This window comes from Bubalus kerabau, chromosome X (genome assembly GCF_029407905.1).
Source record: "Bubalus kerabau isolate K-KA32 ecotype Philippines breed swamp buffalo chromosome X, PCC_UOA_SB_1v2, whole genome shotgun sequence".
Taxonomy (NCBI): Eukaryota; Metazoa; Chordata; class Mammalia; order Artiodactyla; family Bovidae; genus Bubalus; species Bubalus kerabau.
Window position 1 is genome coordinate 96874030 of NC_073647.1, and position 14829 is coordinate 96888858.

The following is a 14829-nucleotide window of genomic DNA, read 5'->3' on the forward strand; positions in this document are numbered from 1 at the left end:
AGTGAACTGCAAGATTGAAAACTTTTAAACTCTTATATTCATATGTCAAATTTAATTATTGCGACTGAAACTCTAGAATCTTCAAGTTCCTAAGAAAAGAGAAGCAATCCCTCCTCATATGGTTCTTGGTCCAATGGGTCTAATGCTTAGTGTGAAAAGGTTGCAGGTAAATGAAAAACAAGAAAGTACAGTAAAATTTTAGAAAGAATAAGGTTGTTCAAAAAACTTGTAAAAAAACCAACTTTTTGATCACAGTTTTATTAAAAGTACTTGGAAATTCTTCACCCATTAGACTGGCAAAACCCAAGTTTGACAACACACTCTGCAAGTAAAGCTGAGGGGAAAGAGCACTCACTGTTGGTGGGAAGGCAAAATGGTACTAGGCCCTACTGAAGATGAATCTGGCAATATCTGGCAAATTTACATATGGATTGCTCACCACTTTTAGGAGTCTAAAGCAGTAAATATACAAAAAGACATATACACAAGGCTCCTCATTACAATACTACCTGTAAAAGCAAAAACAAAAAAAAAAAAAACAAAAAAAAAAAAACCCTGAGAATAGCCCAAATGTCCATCAACAGAGAACTAGTTGAATAAAGCATGGTATGTCATAATGGAATGCTATGCAGCTGTAAGAGGAATGAGGATATCTCTAAAGAACCATCTGGTTGGCAAAAAAGTTCCTTCAGTTTTAAAGTAAAAATAAAAGACACATTTTTCATCTTCACCAAGAACTTTACTGAACAATGTACTCACCATTTGTTCTACTACTTTGCCATTTTTCAGGCAACTACATAATTCCATCTTCCCAAAACTTTTTATTTTTTGAGCAAAGAACTATTCTAGGTGCCTTTTACAATCTTCTAGGGAATTGAAATTTTTTCCATTAAGAGAATTTTATAAGGACCAAAATAAATGGAAATCTGAAGGTGCAATGCCTGGTGAATACAGTGGATGAATCAGAACTTCCCAGCCAAGCTATTTATTATGTTTTTGCCAGGTCATCAAAGAAACCTGAGGTCTTGTGTTACCCTGAGGAAGATTATGTATTTTCTGTTGACTAATTCCAGACACTTCGCCAAGTGCTGCTTTCAGCTGGTCTCATTGGGAGCAGTACTTGTTGGAAGTAATCTGTTGGTTTTTCAGAAGGAGCTCATAATAGAGGACTCCCTTCCAATCCCACCATGTACACATTGTCTTCTTTGGATGAAGACCAGCCTTTAGTGTGGTTGGTGGTGGTTCATCTCACTTGCCCCATGATCTCTTCTGTGGATACTGTCCAGCAGTGTGGAACTTTTTATTGCCCAACACAATTTGTTTTTAAAAATGGAATGTTTTCATTATGTTTCAGTAGACAATCACATGTGGAAATATGGTCAAGAAGTTTGGGGTTTCTTCCTGCTTAACTTATGTGGAACCCAAACATCAATTAACATAACCAAGCTGGTGCAAATGATTTTCAATGTTTGATATGGATATTTTGAGTAGGTCGGTGATTTCCTGCCTGATAATATATAACTTTGATTGTTCTCAATTAATGTCTTGATTTGAACGTTATCAGCTTCAACTGTTCTACCCAACCATGGAGCATCAACCAGCACACGAAACTTCCCAAAGCACTTCTGACATGTTCTATCAGTCACAGCACTTTCTCCATATACTGTACAAATCTTTTTGTGTTTCAGTTTCGTTTTTACCCTTCTTGAAATAATAAAGCATGACATGCCAAAAATGTTGCTTTTTTTCCTCCCATCTTCAATATTAAAATGGCTATACAAAAATTCACCAATTTTGGTAAGTTTTAAAAAAATGAATGTGATATGACAGCTGTCACAAGCTAACAAAATTGGTTCAAATGAAGTTAAAGACAACTAAGCATTTCTTCTCAGTAATCACCCTCTCTGTTTGTTTCAGTCTAACCTTACTGAGGCTTTCAATAGCTAAGTCTAAGTAATCTCTCTTGGTAAATGTCACAATGCACTTGAAAAATGTGGGTTATTTTCAAATATCTTTTGATATTGATTTCTAACATAATTCCACAGTGAGTGAAAATGGCAACCCACTCCAGTACTCTTGCTTGGAAAAGTCCATGGACAGAAGAGCCTGGAGAGTCCATAGGGTTGCAAAGAGTTAGCCACAACTAAGTGAGCACAAGAGAATAGATTCTGTATAATTTCAATACCTTTAGATCATGAAAATTTTGCACTTTACGTCCCTGGATATGTTCCAGTGTCTCTGAGTCTATAGTCCATGGGAACGTGAATAGAATTTGTATCCTACTGTTGTGTGAACTGGTTCACAGTGCTTTTCAGATCTACTATATCTTTCTACTTCTCTGTATATTCATTAATTTTTGAGAGTTTGATATTGAAACTCCAAATAAAAATCTTAGTTTATCTACTTAAAAATAATTGTAATATACAGTGGAACTATATGCAACCTTTGCTATATATGCTGCGCTTTGCTGGAGCAGCTGTGAAGAGAGACCCCATGTCCAAGGTATGAGAAACCCAAGTAAGATGGTAGGCACTGAGAGAGGGGATCAGAGGGCAGACAGACTGAAAGTACAATGACAGACAACTAGCCAATCTGATCACATGGATAACAGCCTTGTCTAACTCAATGAAACTAAGGGATGCCAATGGCTGGGTCATGGTGGAGAGGTCTGACAGAATGTGGTCCACTGGAGAAGAGAATGGCAAACCACTTCAGTATTCTTGCCTTGAGAACCGCATGAACAGTATGAAAGGCAAAAGGATATGATACTGAAAGAGGAACGCCCCAGGTCGGTAGTTGCCAAATATGCTACTAAAGATCAGTGGAGAAATAATTCCAGAAAGAATAAAGGGATGGAGCCAAAGCAAAAACAACACCCAGTTGTGAAAGGGACTGGTGATGGAAGCAGGGTTCAATGCTGTAAAGAGCAATATTGCACAGGAACCTGGAATGTCAGGTCCATGAATCAAGGTAAATTGGAAGTGGTCAAACAGGAGATGGCAAGAGTGAACATCAACATTCTAGGAATCAGTGAACTACAATGGACTGGAGTGGGTGAATTTAACTCAGATGACAATTATATCTAGTACTGTGGGCAATAATCCCTTAGAAGAAATGGAGTAGCCATCATAGTCAACAAAAGAGTCCGGAAAGCAGTACTTGGATGCAATCTCAAAAACGACAGAATGATCTCCGTTCGTTTCCAAGGTAAACCATTCAATATCATGGTAATCCAAGTCTATGCCCCAAACAGCAATGCTGAAGAAGCTGAAGTTGAATAGTTCTATGAAGACCTACAGAGAAGGCAATGGCACCCTACTCCAGTACTCTTGCCTGGAAAAATCCCATGGACAGAGGAATCTGGTAGGCTGCAGTCCATGGGGTTGCGAAGAGTCAGATACGACTGAGCGACTTCATGTTCACTTTTCACTTTCATGCATTGGAGAAGGAAATGGCAACCCACTCCAGTGTTCTTGCCTGGAGAACCCCAGGGACAGGGAGCCTGGTGGGCTGCCGTCTATGGGGTCACACACAGTCGGACACGACTGAAGCGACTTAGCAGCAGAAGCAGCACCAGCACCAGCATGAAGAATTACAAGACCTTCTAGAACTAACAAACACCCAAACAAGATGTCCTTTTCATTATAGAGGACTGGAATGAAAAAGTAGGAAGTCAAGAAACACCTGGAGTAACAGGCAAATTTGGCCTTGGAGTACAGAATGAAGCAGGGAAAAGGCTAATAGAGTTCTGACAAGAGAACGCACTGGTCATAGCAAACACGCTCTTCCAACAACACAAGAGAAGACTCTACACATTGACATCACCAGATGGTCAACACCAAAATCAGACTGATTATATTCTTTGCAGGCAAAGATGGAAAAGCTCTATACAGTCAGCAAAAACAAGACCGGGAGCTGACTGTGGCTCGGATCATGAACTCCTTATTGCCAAATTCAGACTTAAATTGAAGAAAGTGGAGAAAACCACTAGACCATTCAGGTATGACCTAAATCAAATCCCTTATGACTATACAGTGGAAGTGAGAAATAGATTTAAGGGACTAGATCTGATACTGTCTGATGAACTATGGATGGAGATTCGTGACATTGTATAGCAGACAGGAATCAAGACCATCCCCAAGAAAAAGAAATGCAAAAAAGCAAAATGGCTGTCTGAGGAGGCCTTACAAATAGCTGTGAAAAGAAGACAAGTGAAAAGCAAAGGAGAAAAGGAAAGATATACCCATTTGAATGCAGAGTTCCAAAGAATAGCAAGGAGAGATAAGAAAGCCTTCCTCAGTGATCAGTGCAAAGAAATAAGGGAAAACAACAGAATGGGAAAGACTAGAGATGTCTTCAAGAAAATTAGAGATATCAAGGAAACATTTCATGCAAAGATATGCACAAGAAAGGACAGCAATGGTAGGGACCTAACAGAAGCAGAACAGATTAAGAACAGGTGGCAAGAATACACAGAAGAACTGTACAAAAGAGATCTTCATGACCCAGATAATCACGATGGTGTGATCACGCACGTAGAGCCAGACATCCTGGAATGTGAACTCAAGTGGGCCTTAGAAAACATCACTACAAACAAAGCTAGTGGAGGTGATGGAATTCCAGTTGAGCTATTTCAAATCCTGAAAGATGACGCTGGGAAAGTGCTGCACTCAATATGCCAACAAATTTGGAAAACTCAGCAGGGGCCACAGGACTGGAAAAGGTCAGTTTTCATTCCAATCCCAAAGAAAGGCAACGCCAAAGAATGCTCAAACTACCACACAATTGCACTCATTTCACACGCTAGTAAAGTAATGCTCAAAATTCTCCACACCAGGCTTCAGCAATATGTGACACGTGAACTTCCAGATGTTCAAGCTGGTTTTAGAAAAGGCAGAGGAACCAGAGATCAAATTGCCAACATCCTTTGGATCACTGAAAAAGCAAGAGAGTTCCAGAAAAACATCTATTTCTGCTTTATTGACTATGCCAAAGCCTCTGACTGTGGATCACAATAAACTGTGGAAAATTCTGAAAGAAATGGGAATACCAGACCACCTGACCTGCCTCTTGAGAAACCGATATGCTGGTCAGGAAGCACCAGTTAGAACTGGACATGGAACAACAGACTGGTTCCAAAGAGGAAAAGGAGTACATCAAGACTGTATATTGTCACCCTGCTTATTTAACTTATATGCAGATGATATAATGAGAAACGCTGGGCTGGAGGAAGCACAAGCTGGAATCAAGATTGCTGGGAGAAATATCAATAACCTCAGATATGCAGATGACACCACCCTTATGGCAGAAAGTGAAGAAGAACTAAAGAGCCTCTTGATAAAAGTGAAAAAAGAGAGTGAAAAAGTTGGCTTAAAGCTCAACATTCAGAAAACTAAGATCATGGCATCCAGTCCTATCACTTCATGGCAAATAGATGGGGAAACAGTGGAAACAGTGGCTGACTTTATTTTTCTGGGCTCCAAAATCACTGCAGATAGTGATTGCAGCCATGAAATAAGACGCTTGCTCCTTGGAAGGAAAGTTATGGTCAACCTAGACAGCATATTAAAAAGCAGAGACATTACTTTGCCAACAAAGGTTTGTCTAGTCAAGGCTATGGTTTTTCCACGTATGGACGTGAGAGTTGGACTGTGAAGAAAGCTGAGCACTGAAGAATTGATGCTTTTGAACTGTGGTGCTGGAGAAGACTCTTGAGAGTCCCTTGGACTGCAAGGAGATCCAACTAGTCCATCCTAAAGGAGATCAATCCTGAGTGTTCATTTAAAGGACTGATGTTAAAGCTGAAACTCCAATACTTTGGCCACTCCAATACTTTACGAAGTGCTGACTCACTGGAAAAGACTGAAGGGAAAGATTGAGGGCAGGAGGAGAAGGGAACCACAGAGGATGAGATGGCTGGATGGCATCACTGACTCGATGGACATGGGTTTGCATGAACTCTGGGAGTTGGTGATGGACAGGGAGTCCTGGTGTGCTGCAATTCATGGGGTTGCAAAGAGTTGGACATGACTGAGAGACTGAACTGAACTGATATGCAACCTTGTTCTGTATTTTCCAAGTCTCCTATAAATGTGTTATCATACTTTCATCATTAAAAAAATAAAAATTAAAAAAGGACAACTAAGCACTTCTTGTGGCCATCTTACAGATAAAACCAAACAGACTTTTTTACCTCAATATTATGGCATGTTAATGTGAATGTGAAGAAAAGTTTGTATATATGCTACATCTAAGAAAGGAAGGGATACAAATATATATTATACACACACACACAGAGACACACACACACATATCTGAATGTTACCTTTTAAAAATAAGAAATAAATAATGCAATATGACTTAGAAATGATCCCTGAAAATATAGTCTTCCCTCGTGGCTCAGACGGTAAAGAATCCGCCTACAATGCAAGAGATCTGGGTTGGGAAGATCCCTTGAAAGAACAAATGGCAATGCACTCCAGTATTCTCGCCTGGAGAAATCCATGGACAGAGGAGCTTGGCAGGCTACAGTCCATGGGATCACAAAGAGTCAGAATGACTGAGAGACTGAGTATGCACACACAAAGTGACTTAAGTCACATGTAATGCAAGTAGTATTTATAGATTTTTTTTAAAAGCTTCCTATTTAGGAAAGGAGGGAAAAAGGTAGAGGAAACAAGGAGAGAAGTTAGGCTTTTAGAATACACACTGTTCTGTATTTATGACTTGAAGTCATATAAATTCTTCACAGAATTATTAAACAAAATTAAAATTTTAAAGTAGTCCCTAAAACTGAAAGAAAAATGGAACAAATTAACCTGCTAAATTAAATACACAACCACACAAAGAGCAACTATCTCAAGTGAGTTTACAACACTGTAGTTTGATTTCTAATCAGGATATAGAAAACTGGAATGAGCATTCCATCCACTAGAACAATGAGAAAAAGCCAGATTAATTACAAAATCATAATTTTCCTTGAATCCATCAGAGCTGAGGTTTTAGGGCAACCAAGTATCACGAAAGAAATCTAAGGAAAAACAGGCACTTCCAAGAAGAGATGGAACATGAGCACTGGCTCATCTGCAGCAAACCATGAGAACAACACCGGGCATAACAGATGGTAAAGAATACAGCTAAAACTTAAAATGAACTGCTAAAGACCACGTGTGGACTGTTATGACAGGATAGCACCCTTTTAAGCATTAGACACAGGGGGAGTTCACACCCACCTGCAGGCTCTTCTCCAGACTTCCACCATCTAGGTGTGGTGGCGGGAAGCAGCTGCCTCTTCTGAGAAAAGCAGAGAGCCCAGCTCAGACCCTTCTCCCCTACAGAAAAAGAGCCTTAAAGCTACAGGGGGAAGATCAGCAAACCCTGTTGTTTTCAGAGCACAGGTGAAGGCCACTGTGGCTGGGGAAAGAGAAAAGACAAACCTCGCTACTCCTGGGGGAAGGATGGGAAATCATCCTGCTACTGCTGCTGCTGCTAAGTCGCTTCAGTCGTGTCCTACTCTGTGCGACCCCAGATATGGCAGCTCACCAGGCTGGGATTCTCCAGGCAAGAACACAGGAGTGGGTTGCCATTTCCTTCTCCAATGCATGAAAGTGAAAAGTGAAAGTGAAGTCGCTCAGTCGTTTCCGACTCTAGCGACCCCATGGACTGCAGCCTACCAGGCTCCTCCGTCCATGGGATTTTCCAGGCAAGAGTACTGGAGTGGGGTGCCATTGCCTTCTCCGGGAAATCATCCTAATGCCAGACTATTAAGAGTCTCCTTCAGCTAGAGGCTTCCCTCGCAGCTCAGCTAGTAAAGAATCTGCCTGCAATGTGGGAGACCTGGGTTCAATCCCTGGGATGGGAAGATCCTCTGGAGAAGGAAAAGGCTACCCACTCCAGTATTCTGGCCTGGAGAATTCCAGACTGTATAGTCCATGGGTTCGCAAAGAGTCGAACACGACTGAGCAGCTTTCGCTTTCAGCTAGGGGAAGAGACAGGATCACTGAGAAAGTCTCACCCAGGAGACTCAGGGACACAGGGCAGAGGGTGGATCAAAACAACAAAAAATCCCTACCTCCCAGGTCTCCACCACCACCAGGCTAGCAAGTATGGAGTAACAAAAGCCAGCAATCTAGTGCTAAGGGAGGGGCTAGAGCTTAGAGAGAAACCCACTATTTTATGCAGGGCCAAACAGAATGCAGAAAACCAAACATGGAGAAGAAACATTAAGAAAAACACTGGGCAAACCTACTGCCCTCCCTATGCACAAAGTAATAGGAGAGGAATTTGAAGCTGATGATGCATTTGACAGTTCCCCTATCAAGGACAAAAGCCAAATACAGGTTCAACTCCTTACTAGACTGACTTAACCCCTATAGTAACAACTTAACAGAAAAGACGTGCCATTTCCAGGCAGTCTCTACTACTAAATATGATAGCCAGCAATCAATAAAAAATTACCCCTTCCTCATAAACACATATACGGCAAAACAACACACTCTGACAACACAAAGCAATTAAACCAAACTCTGAGGTGACTCAGACGTTATAACTTCAGCAGAAAAAGTTACTATATGATTAATATGTTAAAAGGCTCTAGTAGAAGATTATGCAAAAATGATGGTGAATTTCTGCAAAGAGAAACTGTAAGAGTCAAATGGTAATGCTAGAAATAAAAGAACATAGTAACAGACTCAACAAGGTCAAATAAAGAAATCAGTGATAGGTCAGTGAAAATTATCTAAACAGAAATAAGAGCTGGTAAAGAAAAAACCATATATAAGTCATTCTATTGTATACCTTAAATTTATACACTGTTATATGTCAATATTTCAATAAAACAGGAAAAAAAAAAAAAACATAAGACCACCCCAAACAGAATACAGCACACAAGAACTGTGGGGTTGATATTAAATAATCTAATTTTTATATTTTGAAATCCCACAAGAACGACAATGGATCTGAAAACATATTTGAAAAGGTAAAGGCTGAATTGTTTTCCAGAATGACGGAAGACCTCAAATGATAGATCCAAGCCCAGAAAACCCCAATCAAGATAAATATCTAAAGACAAAACAAAAGCAAAAATCCACAAACCTAGACACATTCACACTACTGAAAACCAAAGATAAAGAGGAAAACCTTAGAGACAACCAGAGAAAAAAAGACATTGCAATCAGGAAAAAAACACAACAGACATCTCACTCAAAATAATGTAAGAAAGAAGACAAACACACCTTTAGAGTGCTGAATGAATAAAACTGTCAACCCACAATTCAAAAAACAACAAAAATAGCTATTAAAAATGAAAGGGAATACATGTCTCAGGTTCATGGGAGACCACCAGCCACATCCATGGACCATGGGGCTCCGTGCAAGACACATCCGCCTGTGCCTTTGGCCTCTCCTCCAGAAAGAGGAAAAAAATGGAGCAGAGGGAAAAGGCCCTGACGTCATCCTTACTAAACTAAAAGGCCCAGAAACTTGGAGCCTTCCAGAATATCCTTGACTTCCTGTTCCTGATGTCCCAAGGAACAGGACATCAATGAAAGTTGAAATGACAGCTGTCTTTTCAGGCATATGTGATTTTGCCATGCAAAGGAACCAGAATCACAGAAAACAGAGATGCTTCTCAGGACTGCAAACTCCAAACACTTTTATTCATTCTCCTAGTATGATCTTAGAATCAAGTACATTTTGAAAACCATCTACAAACTTAAAATGGGTGAATTTTACTGAACAAGCATTATACTGCAGTAACACTGATTGAATTAAAAAGCCATTTAAAGAGGGACTAGTTCTAACTTCTTCGAAATGACAGTGCTGCTATAAAGCAATAATTGACTATTTCCTGCCTTGGATGAGGGATAACTGCTTTCCCTTTTGGTTTCTCAAAGAAAACTGTAAACCTCTCCTGCTCCCTAAAATAAAATGAAATAAAATTAAAGTTTAACAGCATCAAAACATGAATTATTACTTTATACACATAAAACATACTCTAACCAACTCTCAAGGTAACACTGTCTTTGCTGAACAAGTCTTATAATAACCCCCCCCCCCAAAAAAAAAGCTGGCAAAATAAAGACTTTTCTCAGATGAACAAAAAGCTGAAACATGCATTCCAAGAAATGTTAATCTTCAGAAAGGAATATGATATCAGAAGTTTGGATTTACACAAGGAAATGAAGATCTCCAGAAGTGGTTTAAATGAAAGTCAATATAAAAAGCATTGTTTCTTATTTTTAATGATTCTAAAAGATAACTGCCTAAAGCAGAGGTCAGCAAACTTTTTCTGTGAAAGATCCAAATGTAAATATTTTAGGTTTTGAGAGCTAAATGGTTGCTGTTGGAACTACTCAACTCTGCTTCTGTAGCATGAAAGAAGTCAAAGACAATACATAAAAAAATGAAGTGCAGCTGTGTTCCAATGAAACTTTATTTATAAAAATAGGTGGTGGGTCAGATTTTAAATTATAAAAATACAACATTTAGGAAAGAGCTGGAAATTTGAACACTGACAAGATATTTGATATTAGGGAACTATTGATTTTTTACATGTACTAATGATATTGTGGTTATGTTCTTTAAAAACAGAATTATCTTTTAGAGATACATATTAAATATTTATTAATGTAATGATGCTTGGGATTTGTTTTAAAATAGTATAGAAGGGAAGTGGGTAGGGCTACAAAAGAAAGAAGACTGGCCATAAATTGGTAATTATTATTGAAGGTTGGGTACCCAAGAGTGCACTTTACTATTCTACTTTTGTATATGTTTGAAACTTTTCTCAACAGAAAGTTAAAAAATAAACAAAAAATTGCTAATTTTAGGGGCCACCTAAGTTCATTTTTCTTTCTGCCTCCCCTACCCAAGCCAAAATGAACCTAAATATAAACAAATGTCTAGATCTTAAGAGTTTACAGGCAATATGTGGACAGAGGCACCTACTAAAAATACTGTAAGTATACAATAGGCCAAATACAGAAAGTGGAGAATTCTACAAAAGAAATGACTTTAAACAAATAAATTACATCAAAAACAGAAGGACACATATATTAAAAGAGATTTATTATCCAAATGCAATTTGACCTTGTTTGGATCCTGATTTGCACAAATTGTAAAAACATACTTTTTTTTTTTAGAAAATTGGTAGGTGAACAGAGATTAGATGATATTAAGGAGTGATTATTATTATGTTATGTGTGATAACCAAACAAAACAAACAGTCCTTACCTATTACAGAAGCATAGTGAAGTATTTATGGGTAAAGGGATACATCTGGGATTTGCTTTAAAATACTCATAAAAGATCATGAAAGACAAGGAAATACTGAAGAACCATTACAAACTGAAGAAAACTAAGGGAAAATAACAACTAAATGCAATGTGAGATCCTGGATAAGATCCTGAAACAAAAAAGGGCATTCGTGGAAATCCTGATAAAATTCAAATAAGAACTATAGTTTAATAGTGTTGTATCAACATTAGCTTCCTTGTTCTTTGTACTATGGTTATATACAACGTTACCACTGGAGGAAGCTGAGTGAGGGTTATACAGGAACTCTGTGCCATTTTTGCAATTTTTCTGTCTAAAATTAGCTCAAAATATAAAGGTTATTTTAGAAAAAAATGTGGTAAGGAAATAAATGAAATAATAGCAGAATGCTGAAAGTTATATGAGATTTGTTATACTACTCTTTATTTTATTTAAATATTTGAAGAACTCTCCTGATGGTCCACTGGCTAAGATAAGACTCCCAAAACAGGGAACCCAGGGTTCCATTCCTGGTCAGGGAACTAGATCCCACATGCCACAACTAATACCTGTCACAGCCAAATAAATAAGTAAGCAAACAAACGTTTTTTAAAATAAAAGTAAATATATGAAAGCTCCCATAATAAAATGGTAAAATATTTCACTTCCTTACTTCTGTCACTACCTCAAACCGCTCTCCTCTTCTCTGATCAAACTGCTCTTCACTCTCTTACTTGCTTAATCCTTTTTAACCTGTACTGGTCTTCTCACAACTTTACTGACATTGCCAACAGTGACCTCACAATCAAGAAATATATGAATCCTGGGATATCCCTGGCAGTCAAGAGGACTCTGTACTTCCAATGCATGAGACATGGGTTTGATCCTCAGGGAACTAAGATCCTACATGATACAGGTTGTGGCCAAAATAAATAAATAAATAAAATCTGCAATTAAAAGAAGGGAAATATAAGAATTCTTTCTCGGTTTCATCTTCTGAATATTCTTCAGCACTTAATGTGTAAACCACCCCATTTTGAAGTCATTATTCTCTCTTCACTACTATGGTACTGTCTTTTCAAACTCCAGGATTTTGTGTTTTGAGTTTTCTTGTTGCCTGCTACAGCTAGGGTAGGCAGGGCAGTGCAGAACGAATGGGCTTTGAAGCTGAATGGCCCTCCCTTGGAAACAACACTGCTATAAGAATTAGGTAACACCTGCAAGTCATGTACTACACAATCAATGCTCAACATGTGGCATGTGGAGAGCCTTGGTTAAGGGTGCAATTCTCCTGGAGGCTGCTGCTAAGTCACTTCAGTCGTGTCTGACTGTACGACCCCATAGATGGCAGCCCACCAGGCTCCCCCGTCCCTGGGATTCTCCAGGCAAAAACACTGGAGTGTTGCCATTTCCTTCTCCAATGCATGAAAGTGAAAAGCGAAAGTGAAGGCGCTCAGTCGTGTCCGACTCTTAGCCACCCCATGGACTGCAGCCTACCAGGCTTCTCCGTCCATGGGATTTTCCAGGCAAGAGTACTGGAGTAGGGTGCCATCGCCTTCTCCGAGCATAGGGGGCTAGCCACTCCTAAAAGACCAAATGTAAGATTAGAGGATTGAGGTCAAGTTTGAGGACTGAGGTCAAGTTTGAGTACTGTGAGGACTTCCCTGGTGGCTCAGACGGTAAAGCGTCTGCTTACAATGCGGGAGACCTGGGTTCAATCCCTGGGTTGAGAAGATTTCCTGGAGAAGGAAATGGCAACCCACTCCAGTACTCTTGCCTGGAAAATTCCGTGGATGGAGAAGCCTGGTAGGCTTCAGTCCATGGGGTTGCAAAGAGTAGGACACGACAGTGACTTCACTTGAGTACTGTGATACAAACCTGGTCTCTTGGGAGTGGAAGAAAAAACGATCCAGTCAATCACACCTATGTAATGAAACCTCAATAAAAACTAAATATGTGGGTGAGTTTCCCTGGCAATATTCTACATACTGTCTGTCATACATCAACATATCAGGAGGGTAACAAGGTCCTGCCTTTACTCCACAGAGAGAAGACAAGGAAGCTTTGTATTACGAACTACCTCAGACCTCAACCTACACATCTCCCCCTCTTGCTGGTTTGGACTGTACCCTTTTGCTATAATAAAAGTGTAATTTTAAGTATACCATTGTCCTGAGTTCTGTGATTCATTCTAGTGAATTACAGAGCCTGATCATAGGAACTCTTGAATTTGTAGTAGTTCAGAAGTGAGGGTGGTCCTGGTAACCTCCAAACCTGTGGCTGGTATATGAAGTGGCCAATCTTTTGGAAGACTGGGCCCTTAACCAGGGAAGTTTGGCCTAACTCCAGTTATTTGGTTTTGGCAGTGACTATAGTCACTAATGGAGAAGAAAATGGCAACCCACTGCATTGTTCTTGCCTGGAGAATCCCAAGGATGGCAGAGCCTGGTGGGCTGCCATCTATGGGGTCACACAGAGTCGGACACGACTGAAGCGACTTAGCAGCAGCAGCAGTAGTCACTAAAGTGCCATGTGATTCCCACTCACCCCTCATCCCAACCCTTCCTCAATATCTCTTCTCCAGAGAATCAGTAACATTGCTCAGTGAACTGAGCCAGGATCTGAAGCTCTCCAGCCCCATATATGAGACAGTGCTACCAGGCCCTCAGCTAGTGGACCTTGCTCTCTGACTAGCCCCTTGGTGAGGATGAAAGGTGACTTGGACCTCATATTCCTCCCCTTCCTCTGTGCTGGCAGGCCTGTGCACATACAAACATATGTGTGCATATAAACACATGTGCACACTTTGCTGCCTGGCTTGGGCCAATGAGGGGAGCAAGTAAAGGCCGGGCCAAAAACACACAGTAAATGTGGGAACTGCAGCCTTAAGAAAGCAGTTGGGCACAGATAGGTCATTCTACTGACCAAAATTCTGAGGAGAAAAAGAAGTCAACAAGGTCAACAAGTGGGCTGGGGCGGGTGAAATCAAGCAGGAAAACAACTTGGTCCAAGCAGGCAGATAGGGGCTTAGTGGCATGGTCCACCTGGGACCAATATCCTTCCAGACCCTAGGCTACAGCGATTATTACGGCTCTTTTTTCTGCTCCTTAGATAGGCAATAGACAAGCATTACCCAAGATTCTATATTCTCAACTCTATACAGATGATTCCAAATCAATCTCTCTAGTCCTGACCTCTTGTGAGCCCTGAAGTCCAGATTTTAGTGTCCAACTACCTGCTGGATATCTACTGGATGGTCTGTCAATCAATATCTGGAACTAAACATTTCCAAAAGTGAATGAATCAACATTTAGGGCCCTCATCCTCTTCTGTATTTCTGTTCAGGGTATCACTTTCCTCCCATTTATCTATAGACTTGTTTTTCAAAATGTGATACTGGGAGCAGCAGCAGCAGCACCATCTGGGAGCTTATTAGAAACGCAGAATCTTAGGCTTCATCTCAGACCTACTAAAAGAGAATCTGCAATTTAATACGATTCCCCAGATGATTGCTAGCATGTTAAAGTTTGAAAAACACTAAGACACATTCTTCCTAGCACTGCAAATGCTTGAGGA

The 14829-nt window shown here is 40.0% G+C and overlaps 1 protein-coding gene across 2 annotated transcripts in view; it reads right to left on the bottom strand.

Annotated features, from left to right (window-relative positions):
* The window catches only part of YIPF6 (Yip1 domain family member 6), a 29787-nt gene that overhangs the window by 12150 nt on the left and 2808 nt on the right, over window positions 1-14829 (bottom strand). The gene's annotated exons all lie outside the window — the stretch shown is intronic.